Below are 16788 nucleotides of genomic sequence, written 5' to 3'. Positions count from 1 at the left end.
GTGTCTGAGGTTGTATTTGAACTCAGGTCCTGACTCCAGGGCTGGTGCTCTATCCATCCTACCACCTAACTGCCTCCCTATTCTCTTCTGTTGTCATTGAGAAGGTAGGAAAACTTCTAGATTCTTCTACTGGAGTGATGCTGATGTTTTTTGGGAAGGAACCTTAGTTTTACCCCCAATTCTGGTCATCCTCTAGTTTAATGGACACAGCACTAGCGTGGTACTAGCCTTTTCTTCACCAAGAGGCCTTTTTGCTAACTGATGCTGCCCAGTGGGCTGAGGAATTAAGTGTGGTCTTACTGGGCTCACATTGCCAGGTGTGTCATACAATCCCTGCTTCGAACTCAAGGGAAGAAAAGCAGTAGAGACCCCTGAGATACACACACATTTATTTGTGCTTTGTCAAATTTAATTCTAACCTCTAGTGTTCACCTAATTACAAATTTCTAACATGATTTAAAATAATTGCTGCTTTAAAGTATTTAATCGATTTGCTCCATAATTTTTATTTATTGCAACTTTCACAGTGAGTGAAAGATTTAAACTATGTTCATTGGAATTGCAAATGTTAAAACCCACATTGGATAGAGCTAAGGGTTCAGTAGATTTTGGTTTTAAAATAAATAAAAATCCTGTCACCAAACAAACAAGAATTAGCACATGAAATTGAAAGTGATGAAAGTAAATAGCATAAATGATGTGTAGATAAGAATGAGGGGTATGTACATTTTGTTAATAAGTTTTCTTTTTTTGTCATAGAATATGAGCAAGACACCAGTGTATATGCTTTGTATGTTCAATAATTACATACAAATAGAGCGCCCCCCCCACCTTCAAAGAGTAGAGGCCAGTTTTAGAGGCAATAGCCTTATTATGTCCCATATTCCATGCTTTCGATACTAATTCAATGTGATCATTCCCAAAGAGTATTCATTCAATAGTATGAATAGCTAATGTTTGTTTTCATTATGTTTTTAAGAAATTTTTGAAAAGGCTTCTATGCATTTCAGTCAAGTCTTGACTTTCTCCTAGAAGGGCAAGTAACACTTCAGACATCTAAATGTTCAAATGAAAAACACAAAACCTAGTGTACTGTGCAGGTACCATATTCCCAAAAATTGGGGTCTAAAAAATGGGAAGGTCTTATATAATGGTTGTAGATTTTTTTTCCCTTGCATTCCCACTTTTTTTGTCTTTGCATTCATTGTTTGGCATTTGTTACTAGTATGTTAGGTAATGTTTTGCCCAGAAATGGCTCAGAAAAGATTTTTGTCCAGCTGAATTCAAGTTCAAAGTGATCCATTTTGCAAAAGTGAATAGAAATCATGTTGCTGAATATCGGTTTGGTCCTCCTCCAACTGAAAAAAGAAATCTGAACCTGGCTACGGGAAGAAGAAACCCAACAGAAAATGTCCCCTCCGAAGAAGGTCATGAGAGGCAAGGCAGCCAAATTAGTTGAATTGGAGAGGAAATTGAAAGATGGATTTAAGAGCAAAGGGCCTTTGGAATTTCTATGTCCACAAAGATAGATCAGCAGGAGGCCAGAAGAATTGCTGATGAAAAAGAAGTGACTGATTTTCAAGGTGCTTCAGGGTTCATAAAATGGAATGGATCAAGTATGCATCCAGGCACCAGACTTGCCCAAAAGATGCCTGAAAGCTAGGAATGATGAATAAAACTTGAGTTCATTAATTATATGTAATACATTTTTTTTTCAAATTTTGGGCCCCCAAATTAAGGTGTGTCTTATACATGGGAGTGTCTTGTATATGGGGAAATATGGTAAGTGATGAAAGGATTGTTGGTTATTTCTCTCCAAAAATTAATCTGATGATTTCAGAGAAGAGAAAAATGTTAGGCTGTGTTAGAGGAAAATAAAGAATGAAAAGGGGATGGCAGGGCGGGGGGGACCTGCTTCAGTCTGTTAATGAATTTGAGAGGGAAATCTCACAACTTTAATGTTTGCCTAAGAAATATTAGGGTCACTTGAGTTCTTTCTGGAAGATAATACTTCAGAGCCATTGCTCATTTTGTATCCATTTACAAATATTCAGCTAAAATTTCTAGAGCCTAAATGAATTTCATGTATCTATTTATTTATTTTGTTTGGGGAGCTTAGGGAGGAAGGAACCATCTAACAGCCAAAACAGGAAAATGAAATGCAAAAAGGTTGCTTGCTATATTTTAAAATTGTCATTTAATTTTAGGCTTAAATATTTTCACTGGTACTCTCCAAGTTATATTGTCCATCCTTTTTGATGAGGATCAATGACATTATGGGTGATGTCTTGACTTACATATGAGAAAATTTCAAGTTATCTCATAATTAAAGTGAACAATAGGTTTGAATAAACGTAAAATAATTTCCTTTGTTTTCAGATAATGTATAAGCATTACTTATGACATCCTAAAGCTAGTTAATAACAAAGGCTACCTCTGTTCTAAACAGATACACATCTCAATACTGCCATTTCCTCACTACTGCCTCTGAACTTCTCAGACAGATCCTCAGTGAGTTGTTATCAATGATAAATTAACTTACCCCCCCGAATGAGGCCAGACTAGATTTTAAGAGGAAATGCTTCTATGAGGTGAAGAAGATTTAGAAAATTTTAAAGAACAATAAGATTCAATTCAGAAAACAAGATTTTTTGTACTTTGTTCTTTTTATGTTGTCCTTACTCTTAATGGTCTCAGTGAAAACTGTCCTAAATGAGTCACCAAAGTATTTGATTCATATTTTAGCTCTGCAGTTTCTCTGACCTTGATCAAAGCTTTTCATCTTTTGCCATCAGTTTCCCCCTTGTAAAATTGGGGGAGGGTAGATTGCATTTTATGATCTCTAACTCTTAAAAATCCACTTGATATATTAGATATTTTAAGCTGTAGAAAAGGTAATTTTGCTTAAAAACATCCAAATATATTGTCAATCAGATCTATTTTAGATAAATGTCACTGCACAACTTCTTGAAGAAATAGGATCATTGATAAATTTCCTCTCTGTAAAAAAGTAATAATAATCATGGCACTCCCTCAGAGCTTCTCTGCTTTGCAAACCTCAAAAGCACCATGCCAATGAGGACATATGGGCATTTTAAAAATTGAGACCAGAGCACATCAATTGAACACCATGGTGTAGTGGAAAGATGCCTAGGATTTGATTCAAAAAACTGGACTTAGAATCTTTTGGGTGCCTAGACAAGCCATAACCTTTAATTCTCAATTTCTTCATTTTTAAAATGAAGGAATTGAACCAGATTATCTTCTAAGTTATTTTTCCAAAATACATATATATATATATATATATATATATATATATATATATATATATATATATATATATATATATGGGGTTTTTTTTGCAAGGCAATGGGGTTAAGTTATTTGCCTAAGATCATACAGCTCTGTAAGTATTAATTGTCTGAGGCCAGATTTGAATGCAGGTCCTCCTGACTCCAGGGCCAGTGCATTATCCACTGTGCCACCTAGCTGCCCCCTACGTTTCCAATTTCAAAAACTGCACTTTTTTAAATTATAAGAATATAGAATTATGGTTCCAAATTTGACTTCATTCTTAGAACAGAACTGAAACTTATCTTTATCATTTGTTTATAAAATCATCTCTATGTTGATTGATATTATAAATTGTGATATAAATTCTGTTCAATATTAACTCTAATGAGCAATAAAAACTCCATAAATAAAAATGCATTATATTTGCATTTACCACATCTCTGTAAGAAGTTAGACAAATGAACCTTCCTGTTGGTGAAAAAAAAAATCTAAACTCCATACAATAATTTTCATTTCTCTGATAAGATCTCAGCAAATCCCTGAGACTTGTTTCAACATCCCCAACAGTTATCTTAGATCTCTTTAATACTGACTGGGCCATAGGGTTTTTTTTTTTGTTTTCCTTTTTTATTTTATTTTATTTTAATTTTTTAGAAAGTTGAATAATTGTGTATCTATTAAACATGTAATTAGTCCCTGACATATTCTTGTTTTTTCTATGCCAATATATAAAAGCTCTACATAAAGTTTTTCTTACCGTAAATTGATAACAAAAAGGTTCTAATTTACAGTGTTCTGTTAATTCAGTTTGATTTTATTTCAGTTCAGTAAGGCAGCTAGTTAACACCTTGGCTAGAATATGACCAGACTTGGAGTCAGAAAGTCCAAAATTCAAATCCTGTCTCAGACACATATTTACCAGAGAAGTTTCCAATTCTCTTCAGTCTCTGTTTCATCATCTAGAAAATGAGATTGAACTCAGCTTCTCATGTCCCTTTATAGTATACATTTTTGATGCTTTGATGATAATAATAATAACCTATCACTGTATGAGGACTGATGATACCAATTTGAAAGAAAAGATAGTTTCTACTTTTAAGAATTTTACAATTTAATAATTGCAAAGCACTGTAGCAAACATCTCATTTGAATCTCATAACAACTTATAATGTGGATATATCTTACTACACAATAATATACCATTCCATTCATCTATCAATTTGGTTATTTCTTAAATGATGGAAAATGTTACAATTCTTTGTTTCTACCTAAGTGCAACTGCAGTATTTTGTTGTGTATAGGACCTTTCCAAGTTCCCATATATGCCTATTGGTGGACATCTCAGCCACTTGTTTCCCCTGACCATCTTCTAGCTCTTGGTTCTTCAGATAGTACACCTTCTGGGAGTTCATCTGCTCAGTTTTGGAACCTTCCTTCATTGGTCAGAGAATCCACTCACAGGTCCAGGTATGCTTCATATCCTGCCATTTGCTGCTCTTCTGGCCAACAGCCCATCTCCACCTTTAATCAGTCATTGTTTCTGTCAGTTGAGTCCTGTCAAGGGAATTTAATTACTGTAGGATGAAGTTGAAGATGTACACATCCACCTTTCTGGACTCCCCTAGTTCAGCTCTCTTTATTAGAACCTAAACTTTTTGAGAGGGTAAGGAATATCTCCTGCTTTTGACTCTGTCTCAGGCCTTTAGTCCAAAGGCAGTCCTCAGAGGCTTTTCATTTACTTACTCTTTGGGGATCCCAGAATCAAAGTGCACGAACATTTTAATTATTTTGTTAGTATATTAATGTGTTCCTTTTACAGATAGGAGAACTGAGGTCAGGAGAGGTGGTGATTTGTCCAACGTCATCAAGATAGTAAGGAACAGAACTGAAATTTGAACAAGATTCTCCAAATTCCCTGTTTTTGGTTTTTTTTTTCACTTTGCTGACGTGATTAAGATTGCCATTGGTGAAAGTGTAAAGGAAGAAGAGGAGAATACCTAGAATAAAACTTTCAGCAGCTCCTTTTTAGAGGTTGTGGAGAGAATAAGGAGTCAGTGAAAGAAATCAGGGCGGGTAGAAGGGAAGAGCTAAGAGACTATAATGTTTCTGCAGCTGACTGAAGACACAATTATCCGGCAGGAGAAAAGCTGATGAAGCTGAGAAAATTGGACAGTATGGGGTTGGTCAGGGAGAGGGTCAAAATGAAACAGAGACAGCTTGTTGAAGAAGTTTGTCCAGGAAGAGCGGAGAGAGATGGCAAGGGAGGCATGAGCAGGATTGGAGGCAAGTCAGAAGGTAGAGTTATGACAGAGGATGGTAGATACTCAGTGGACCTGGGTTCAAATTTCTACCACTGATACATAACCCCACAGAGTCCCCTAATGTCTTGCTGAGACAAAGTTGTGGAGAGGTTGCATATCTTTGGTAAAAGGAATTTATTCCTGGGAGAGATATTTATGTTGATGAAATCATAAGTCTACACTTTAAAAAAGGAAAGATGGAGAGGGACTGCAGTAGAGGAAATTGTAGCTGCTGGGGAGGTTGTGAGATTTGGGAACTCAGGTTTGCAGCTAGAACAGACTGTTTTTGCTTAAGACAATACATTATCTGTGATGAGAAAGAATATGGGAAAGGTTGGTAATGGGTCATGAAGTGTAGATGGAATGGAGAAGGGGGGCTGAGCAAGTTCTGGCCTTTTAGTGAAGTTAGATTGTGAGGCCATCTGCTGTAAATGTTGGGGTGGAAGAACAAAGGAAAAGAAAAGATTGGAACAGTAACTGTTCAGGGAAGAGGATCGTCAGCCTCAGGAAAGCTATTTGAGGCTCTGTAATAATCCTGGCCGAGTCCTCTGCACAGAGTAGGCTTTCATGAAGGTCTCCTTGGAGAGTAAGCATTGGTCAAGAAATAGAAGGTCCGATCAGAGTGAAGCATAATGGTCTTGTAAATCTTGGAAAGGGTCTGGGAATTGTGGACAAAAAGTAATAAATGGAGCACGTATGTATTAGGTTCCAATGTTTGCCCATAAGATTGCATAAAATTACAAATGGTTAGAAATGATTCTTGAAGATGCCCAAGTCACCCTCGATCAATATAGATGTATTAAATGTTTGCTGTGCTCCAGGGGTTAGTGGGGCCAAGGCAAAATCAGGTCTCCTCCTCCCAAAATTTATATCCTAATACAGAAGACTATGAAAACAGAAGTTACACACATGGTCTATGTAGACTCTTGCTGAGACAAAGTTGTGGAGAAATCTCTTGGGAGAGGTATTTATGTTGATGAAGTCATAAGTGTAAACCTTAACAAAGGAAAGAAAAAGAGGGAGAGCCCGACTATACAGCAGAGAGGAGGTGTGGGGGAGTGGGCCTGGAGCTCAGGGAAGCTGGAGCCATATGGAGAGGCTGAGGCAGGGGAAGAACATTCCCAGCAAGAGGAAGCATGTACGAGACCTAGTCCAACTCCTCCAAACTTGCTGCTGAAAAGGGGTTGAAGTCATTTTAGACCAGTCTGTCTAAGAGTGGCAGGCAGCAACCGAGGACTCCCAGGGAACCAGTGGCTCCAGAAAGAGGGCACGAGTGGGACTTGCACTGGCATGGAAAGAGGGATAGAGAGGAATGTCCTTGGAAGCATTTCAAATGTGTGATCCTGTTAGGGATCATCACCACCCAAAGACTGCTTCTTCACTCTGGAGCAGGAGACAGGAAGGGAAGGGGGTAAGCCTCAACTAGGGTGCCAAGCATTCTTATCCTAAGCAACTACTAGGAGGCAGGTGCTGTTATTGTCCCCATTTTATAATTGGGGATACAGAGACAAATGGTGACTTTCCCAGTATCACCCAACTGTGCCATCTTAGAGACTGGATTTGAACTCAGATCTTGTAATCTACCTAGAGATAGATACTCAGGAGCCTCCTAACAGATCAGGAAGGCCAAAAATAAGGCTGCCCTGCTTAACTAAGCTGAACATACTGTTTTTTATATAGGCAAGATGAGGAGGATATTGGCCATCTCACATTTACTTTGGGGCATGCTGTCATTGAACAGAATGAAAGAATTACTCTCACTGTTTAAACCCCTTAATTTGGGGGATTTTTTGGTTCAATTAGTTTATATTTCAAGTCCTTAAGAATGTGGTATAATTCCATTGTATTTGCAGCCACTCCACTGTTATTTCTATATTTTGATATCTGCTGTTTTTATTTTGTTTCTAGGTTTAAGAATATCTCATCTAATGTGAATGAAATATTTAGGCTAAAACTTTATTGTGATTTTCTTTGCTTAATTAATATTAACATCACTTTGTAGCTGTCTTTAGGAAAATATCTTGGGAAGCGATTTTTAAAGTATCAGAAAGTTGAGTGGTCTCTTTTGGGTCTCATTGCTGGTACTGGGGCTGATCTAGACAATCACTAGTTAGGGGTATTTTTTATAGAAAGCAGTTTCAATAGGAGTTGAATTAGATAACTTCTGAGATCTCTTCTTAATGCTAGAATTCTCTGATTCAAAGCTGTCATGTAAACATTTTTTTTGGGGGGGGAATTCCAGTACAATATATACATGTTTATTTTTATTTTGAAAAAAAATCCAAACCTGTGGTTTAATCGATTCTTAGGAAGCTTTGAAACTATCAAAGCATTTTTTAAAGCATCTATTGTTATTATAAAGAAAAAGCTGCTTAGGAAAATGTGCAGTTTAGTCATGAAATAAACTTTATTTCCTTTAGGGAAGGATTTGATTCTGGTTTCATTATGATTTTTCATTCTGACTACTAATTAGTCCTTGAACATATGTAAAACAAGTGTTGTTTTTTATCAAAAAACTCTGGTTGTGAAGTGTTTATGCAAATTGATTCAGTTTAACATTTTCCCCCTTATAAAAGGAGGAGAGCTTCTAGAGATTTGATTTTAAATTTGAATTTTATTTTCTTTGTTGAGATTACCTTCACCATTGTGATTATAATTTTTGAAGAACAAAATTGAAGCATCCTAGGAAACCTAGTGTAATTATTCCCAACTTTTGTTGCAATTCCTCTAAATGGATGGGTGTTGGGGCAATCCTGGGGCTCATTTCTTTAATCCACATTCCAACTAGTGGATTGGGATTCTTAGAGGGTGACTGTTCCCTACTCAATACCCTAGAGTAATCCCTGAGGTACAGGATCATCCACCATTGTGCTTTTCTTTAACCAGCAGCTGGTTCACTTGCTCTTACCAGAGATAAGTTAGTCAGATCACCCTCTCTCAGAAATACAACTAGTAGTTAAGGGACTGGTGAGATCAAACAATGGAAATCTGAAACATATTTAGAATATATGTGTGGTGAAAGGTAACTCTCAAATCCTATTACTTTATGACCTGGAAATCCTTTCTTGAGCCCAAAGGCATCATTTTTTTTTTTCCTCCGGTACCAAGGGATCTTGTTCGTTGAAACTTGTTTCCTTCCTCCTGTGACTATTTGAAGTATCATTCTCTGGTCTTTCACTCTGCTCCTTGCTGGATGGATGTCTCTAGACTCTAAAGAATCCTTCTGATGACAAAATCAGCAAAGTCAAGAAGAATAGACAGGGAAATTATCCTTCTTACCGAAGATAATTAAAGCCAAGGACTTCGAGGTGTTCCACATCCAGTGTGCTACTTGACTGGTCAACTGCTGAATTTCTCCAACAATATAAAGTCCTCAAAAGTGTGATTCTTGTTTTTGACTCAATTAAATCTGATGAAGAAATCACAGTCTGAAAGCATCTTTGACAATCAATTTTTATTTATTTCATTAGATATTTCTCAATTATATGTAAACATTTTAAAATAATCATTTAAAAAGTTTTTGAGTTACAAATTCTTTCCCTTCCCCCATCCTTGAGAAGGCAAACAATTTGTACCAATTATATATGTGAATTCATGCAAAACATTTTCATATCCACCGTGTTGCAAAAGAAAACAAAAATAAAAACCAAGAAGATAAAAAAAGAATACTTTGGCTGCAAGCTTCTCATTTACACATTTAAAACTCTTACCTCATAGTCAGTCATTCCTGTACATTCTCTGAGCAGAGGAAGAATCAGGCCCTCTCCTTTCCACGGTCTATTCAGGACAATTGTGTTATAGAAATGATTCCTGAACCTCTAGTTACAGACTTAGGTTCAGATTCTAACTTAAATTCCTTTCTCTTTGTGTGATGTTGAACTCACTCCTCCCTCACCTCCAACTATAATGAAGGCATTGAAGGAGGTGCTCTCCAGGGTCCTTTCTGGCTTCAAAATCTATGATCCTTTGAAGTCTTCTGTGGGGAAAGTGTGGAAAGAGGTTGCCAGGCCTGTTAGTATCCCATTAATAAAGCTAGTCACATTCTGTATCTAATTAAAATGACTAGCTCTTAAACATCCTCTTCAGAGTTGTAAGACTCTTTTCACCAAAGTCGTAAAGCATCCCTACTCCCTCAACAGCTTCTGTTTGTGTAGGTTATATCTGTTGATATTTACCTAGTTAGAAATGAAAACATTCTGAGTATTATTATGAGAACCCAGCATTTGTAGAGAGTAATTAATAGTATGAGAGAAAACTGGTACTGAAAACCTCAACAGTGGGTCCAATTTGCCTTTCCCAGCTGTTTCTCATTCTTTTCTCCTTTGTATACTCCATTTTGCAATTAGACTGGACTGGCTCACCATTTCCCAAACTTGGCCTCCTTCTCCTGCCTGGGTGCTTTTGTTTGAATTGTCCTCTTTATTCTTCCTCCCCTCTTCCCAAGCCCTCTTCTGTTGAACCTTTTCCAAGCTCACAGGGTCCAACTGAGGTGCTCTTTTGTCCATGGCTACACTCTCCTCTCAGACCAAGAATAGCATTTTGTACCTCTCCTATGCACTTATGATTATTTGTGTCCCTGCCATAATATGTGGCCAGGTGTCCCTTGATCCAAATCCACTATCTCTTGCTCCCATTTTATGGATGAGGAAACTGAAGCACAGAGCAGTCAAGTCATTTGTCCAATGTCATGACTAATTATCTGAAGTGGAATTTGAATGTAGGTCTTCCTTTTTCCAATTTTGGCACTCGATCAGTTGTCCACAGGGGCTAACCAGATAGAAAAGGGCTCTAAGAATATGAGCTCTGCACTCTCCAAGGGCTAGTTCTAAGGCTTTGTGACTTACTTCCTGTAGGGCTTGGTCTCTAGACCTTCACTTTGGATTGCATGAGTATGGCAGGACCCCCATATCACTTGTTATTGTGAACATTGACCTTTGAGAAATGATTCTCATTGTGTGTTCCAAACTCTCAAATGGTGGGGAGAGACAATGGTTGGGGGGGAATCCATTCATTTTTCATTCAATTTTGTTAAATCCATGAGGTGAATTATTTAATTTATATAATTTTACGTAATCTTCATATTGTTTTCCTTATATATTTTCATTTGATTCTTAATTACCAGAGAAAATAACAGTTGCCATTTAGATGAGGCATCATGCTGTACGGGACAGAAGACTGAACTTAACCGCTATGGGACTAGAGGAAAGTCACTTCTTTATTCTTTCAGTCCACTTGCCTCATCTGTACAATGGGGGTTCTTGAACTCATTACTTGGATGAACTATTGTCTGACTCATAAAATAATATATATAAAACACATGGAAATATGCGTTATTATCATGTTATTCTATGCTCCCTCATTCTGGGGCAGAACAGATTAAAAGGGAATAGGGAAATTTTTAACAAAATATTTAACAGGGAAATATTTAAATGTCAAAACACAATAGAACATAGATAATGGTTTTCTAAGTCAATATGCAGTCCATTGGGCACTTTCTGTACTGTATCTTGATATCTATCTCAGTTGGGTACCACTAAAAGTACACTGCAATCAAAGAGTTTTCTCAGAAATGAGCTCATAAGCCCCCCTCCTAGGTTTTCAAAATGTTCCTCCTTTACAGATGAAGGAATGGAGTATTTGAGATGTTATGACTTGTTCAGGGTTATATAGAATTTGCATATGGGTACTTGGAAACAATTCTTTTTTTTTTTCCAAGGCAAATGGGGTTAAGTGGTTTGCCCAAGGCCACACAGCTAGGTAGTTATTGTGTCTGAGGTCACATTTGACCTCAGGTACTCCTGTCTCCAGGGCCAGTGCTCTATCCACTGTGCCACCTAGCCACCCCTTGGAAACAATTCTTGATCCTAGTCTGGTACTGATCCTGGTGTACAAAGGCCTGGGTTCTGTTCCACCTCAGACACATTTATTAGCCCAGTGACCCTAGATAACTCCCTTGACTTTTCAGAGCCAATTTCCTTATTTGTAAACTGGGGATAAATAGAACTTGAAAGGACCATAGTGGTCCTTTTTGCAATGAGGAAACTGAGGCCTTAAAAGGGAAATGATTTGCCTAAGGTCAGAGTGGCCATCAAAGAGATAATTTCAGAATTGTTGTGAGGAATATAAAAATGGGGTCAGTTATTAAAATATTTTTTTTTCAGTAGATCTTTAGCACCAAGTAGCATAGTCAGGAATCCTGAGTTCAAATTTGCCTCAGACATTTACTAGCAGTGGGACCCTGGGCTAGTCACTTAATCCTATTTGCCTCAGTTTCCTCAACTGTAAAATGGTCTGAAGGAGGAAATGGCAAATCACTCAAGTAATTCTGTGAAGAAATCCCCAAACAGAGTCACACAGAGCCAGACACATCTGAAAAAAAAAAAACCAACCGAACAACAACAGGTAAAATGTGTTTAGTCCTAGCCAATATTCTCTGTGTGTGTGTTTCTTTTTCTTTCTCTTTGATAGTGAAAACAGATAGTTGGAAGTAGCTGGGACAGATTAATAAGTCACATTAGTAATTCTGATATTTTGAAAGCTAAATGTTTTAAGAATTTTGGTGAGAAACTATATACATTTGTTATATTTTCCAATATAAGTAGAACTTGAAGTCCATTTTATTTGAATTAGATTTTACTGATAAGCTACTCTGAAATTAACTATTGTGAGTTCAAAAGCCTTATCTTCTTGCTTCAGTGAATAGAGTTAGCTTGAGAAGATTAAATTCTTTTAAAAGAAATAAAAGAAATCCTTTTGCTCCCCTTCTTTTTTTTTTTAACTTTAGAAATAGGTGCTAAGTGCACATTTGTCGGAGCATAAGTAATGAGAAATTAGGGGGGGAAACACTATGCAGATGCTCTATTAGTACTGAGGAAGGAATACTAGTATATCAGATTGCCAGAGTCATGTGAGATGTTTGGTCAGTTGGTGAGCAGTATTATGCTGAGGGACATTTGTTTTGTTTTTTCCCCACTTCCTGTAAACCCCCTGTCAGGACCCCTCTAGCTGTGGAGCTCTCTCGCTGAGGCATCTCACCTAGAACCTTACTTCTCTGGAATGGTTATTGTATACTGCCATATTTACTTCTCTCTCATGCCCTATCACTATTCCCATCAAAATGTCTACGGATGGCAGGCAGAAAGTACTGCTGAAAGTAATTTTTAAAAATTATGTGAATATTGAGTTGTTAAATTAGAATTCAGGAAGGATTTCTACTCCTCAGGGAGACAAAGTAATTCCTCCTTGGCATTTTAAGCAAAGTGCTGAATATAATATATATATATATTTATACATATAAACTATATATAATATTCATATACACATATGTATATGTACATCTATGACTTTATATTTACATGTAAAATATATTTAATTTAGTAAGGCAGTTATGAAAGTCTGTGGGCCCTGGCAACAAAGACCAAAAAATGAATTCCAAAGTCTTGAAACTTCTTAATGTCACAATGTGATTATGGCCTGTTGACAAGAGTCTGTTGAATGAACAGGTTCAGTGTTTATGGGAATGAGTTGTTGGCAGAGGCAGAATTGCCATCGCCAGCATCACTCAAACTGGCCAACTCTTTCATCATTAGTAAATACTCTGCCAAATAAGAGATCAATCCCTTTTAAATTCTAGATAATGAATAGGATTCATTTGGACTTTAATTTACAAAGCTCAGTTGAAATGGGTTATCATTGATTGGCCCATCTTGGTGCTTTGTACTATTGATCAAGGTGCCTTGGGTCAAGGGAAAGGGCTTAACTAATGCCAGCAAGAGCTCTACAAAGCATCTACACTAATATGGTTGAAATCAAGTATTTAAAAAATAGAAAATACATTTCTCTCCATATAATATATTTCAGCAATAGAAAAAAGAGCAAAGTAACAAAGAAGTCTTGGAGGGGTTTTTTTTGAGAATGAAATACTTTATGAGATGATTGTTTCAATAACTATTTTTTTTAAAATAGTGCTTCCTGTTGAGGCAGTAGGTAGAGGGTATTTTTAAATTTTTGTTAAGACACTGGCTGCCAATTTCTCTTCTTGGGAACTTACCTCAGTATTCCCAGCAGCAAGAAGATGCAGAGCAAATGGTTGAAACCTTCACTCACAATGAATTTACACTTGAATGATCCAGCATCATCTAAAGACAGGTGATCTAGAACTGACCTTATCTGCTCCCACCTCTCTTACTTCCCTTCCAAGCCATGAACTAAAAAGGTACAATTCTTATTGACTTCATCTCTTTTCTCAGTTGCTGTGGATTCTTCCTTCTCCTTCTCCTTTTCATTGCCAGTTCTTTCTAAACATAGCTTCTCAATAGATTTCCTTGTTTCTAATCTCTTCCTCTCATCCATTGCTCTTTTATTTATCTTCTTAAATCATTTCCTTTATTCCATTCACTTGCTCAGAAATCTCCAATGATTTCTCATGGTCTACAGGGTTAAGTTCAGAAGTTTTCATTTTGAACTTTAGAGGTCTTTGTAGCAGGTCCTCATTCTAGACTTTTTGCACTATCATCTCTTGCTATCAAATCTGTTCCCCAATCAGACTTGGGCATTTCCATCCTCTGTATCACTTTCTTTCTGCCCCAACCCAAAAATGTTCTTCCTTCCCACCCACTATCTTACTCATCCTTTCAGACATAGCTCTAGTTTCTCTCCTCTCTGATATATCTCATTGGATCTTGTCTTCCTCTGAACACAGCATTTATTCTCTTTACCAGTTGCTTGATATATTTAGTCACATATACCATATTGACATTTTTTGTGGTTTTATTTTCCTAATTAAATTGTAAATTGCTTGGACTTAAAAGCATATGCTTTTAAAATTTAATAATTCCTTTACAAAATAAAAAGTGACATGGGGTCTGCCTTGACTTCCCTAAGAGGAATAGTTATCAGTTGGGATACTCTATGAACTTAGATATAATCCCTCTTTACTTTCAGGGTCCATGAGTTGCTTTGGCTAAAGTAGTGAATTCTTTCATGGTAGGCAAATTTCTGGTGGGAGTGTTTCAGTTGTTCAGTAGATAGACTACTGGGCTTGGAGTAGGAAGATTTGGATTCACAGCCCAGCTGTGCCACCCAGGACCGCAGTAACCCCAGTAACCTTGGGCTACTTGTTTTCTTGCTCTGTGCCTCAAGCTCTTCACTTGTGAATTCTGGGAGTCTTTGAAGACCTCTTCTGGTTTCATATCTGTGATGCTCTGAATCATATTGAAATAGAATGCAGATATGACAAAAAAAATCTGTCAGAGGCCCCTTTTCAGGCTCACTTCCATGAGTTGAAGTAGCCCATGAGTGGAGAGAGAGAGAGAGAGAGAGAGAGAGAGAGAGAGAGAATATAAGATGGGCACAGATAACAGAATCTAATTACATAAAGACTGGAAAGGGATTATATCTCCTGGTAGTGGAGAGGTGCATCACTTAAAAAAAATGCTTTCCTGTAGCACTAGAGGACTTGAGAGCTGAACTGGACTCTAAAGTTCAGTTAAAGACTGATTGATGGAGGGAAGTAATATCTGCCCCAACTAAAGTATAAAAAATATTTATCACACTTCTGCATTTTGGGAAATGTCACATTTTCATATTTTAGCATTGCAGATAGTTTAAAAATCAGTTAGAATATATACTGTTTATCTGCCTGGGTATTTGCAAAGCAGGGTACCAGATAATTGAGTCAGTCAGAAAAGCAAACAAAACATTGTAAAGTTCTTATATATGCTAGGGCCTGGGCTTATGGGTGAAGTTTACAAAGGAAAAAAGGGTAAAAACAAATCTTGCCCTCCATAAACTCACATTTTCATGGGAAAGCAGCAAACAAAGAGACCTCTACATGTGTGGAAGAGTTACCCGAAGAACTCAGAAGAGATGACATTGGCAACTGGAGAATTGGGACAAACTGAGAAGAATCTCCTGCAGATTATAAGATTTGAGTTGTTTTGAAAGAATCCATGGAAATAAAGCTAGAGATGAGTAGGTAGAGTTGTCCAGCCAGTGCAACAGGCTCCACTTTCTGAATGAAAAACAGCAAGGGGGCCAATAGATCTGAATTTTAGTCTGAAGAAGAGTAGAAAGACAGGGACCAGGTTGTGAAAGACTTTGTATTTGATCCTGGATATAATAGGGACCAATGGAGTTGGGGTGGGCAGGGTGGACAGGCCTGTGCTTTAGGAAAATCACTGGCAGTCAAGTGGAGGAGAGACTGGGAATAGGTGATCATTTTTTAAAATAGTACAATAAATAGTATTTTACCTTTTCACTTTTTGATTTTTTTTTTTTTTTTTTTTTTGCACACAGACATAATCCAAACTTAGTATCCAGACTTAGCTGGGTCAAACAGTATGAACAGTTTATAACCCTTAGATAGTTCCAGGTTGTTCTCCAGAGTGGTTGAAACAGTTCACAACTAAACAAACAATGTATTAATAATGTCTATGTTTTTCTATATCTCCTGCATTTAAATATAGGCATGAGTTAGTATGTTGGAGTTGTTCTCGTTTTCATTTCTTTAACCAATAGTGATTTAGGGCATTTTTTCATGTGATTATCAATAGTTTTGATTTTTTCTTGTGAAATCTGCTTGTTCTTATCCTTTGACCATTTATCAATAGGAAGATTTTCTTTATTTTAATTTTTTTAGGATTTTTTTTTTTTTTTTGCAAGGCAATGGGGTTAAGTGGCTTACCCAAGGCTGCACGGCTAGGTAAGTATTAAGTGTTTGAAGCCGGATTTGAACTCAGGTACTCCTGACTCCAGGGTTGGTGCTCTATCCACTGCGCCACCTACCTGCCCCTCCACCTAGCCTCCCCGGATTTCTTTATTTTTATGAATTTATTTTTTTATCATTTAAATTTATTTTTATTAAAGATATTATTTGAGTTTTACATTTTCCCTCAATCTTGCTTCCCCCCCCCCCCCCCCGAGAGCACTCTGTCAGTCTTTACTTTGTTTACATGTTGTACCTTGATCCAAATTGGGTGTGATGAGAGAGAAATCATATCCTTAAAGAGAAGAGAAGTCTAAGAGGTAACAAGATCAGACAATAAGCTATCTGTTTTTTTTTCTAAATTAAAGAGAATAGTCCTTGCACTTTGTTCAAACTCCATAGCTCCTTATCTGGATACAGATGGTACTCTCCTTTGCAGACAGCCCAAAATTGTTCCCGATTGTTGCCCTGATGGAATGAGCAAGTCCC

At 37.1% G+C, this 16788-nt stretch overlaps 1 protein-coding gene and 1 long non-coding RNA gene across 3 annotated transcripts in view; both read left to right on the top strand.

Annotated features, from left to right (window-relative positions):
* HS2ST1 (heparan sulfate 2-O-sulfotransferase 1) overlaps positions 1–16788 on the top strand; it is a 219507-nt gene that overhangs the window by 26773 nt on the left and 175946 nt on the right. The window lies entirely within an intron of this gene.
* The window catches only part of LOC141512652 (uncharacterized), a 29979-nt gene continuing 16550 nt past the window's right edge, over positions 3360–16788 (top strand). The window contains exon 1 of the long non-coding RNA XR_012475559.1: positions 3360–16788. This exon is cut by the window's right edge and continues 15074 nt beyond it. This is a non-coding gene — a long non-coding RNA (uncharacterized LOC141512652).

This window comes from Macrotis lagotis, chromosome 2 (genome assembly GCF_037893015.1).
Source record: "Macrotis lagotis isolate mMagLag1 chromosome 2, bilby.v1.9.chrom.fasta, whole genome shotgun sequence".
Classification (NCBI taxonomy): Eukaryota; Metazoa; Chordata; class Mammalia; order Peramelemorphia; family Peramelidae; genus Macrotis; species Macrotis lagotis.
The sequence above is the reverse complement of the archived record's forward strand: the minus strand, read 5'-3'. Positions and strand labels throughout refer to the sequence as shown.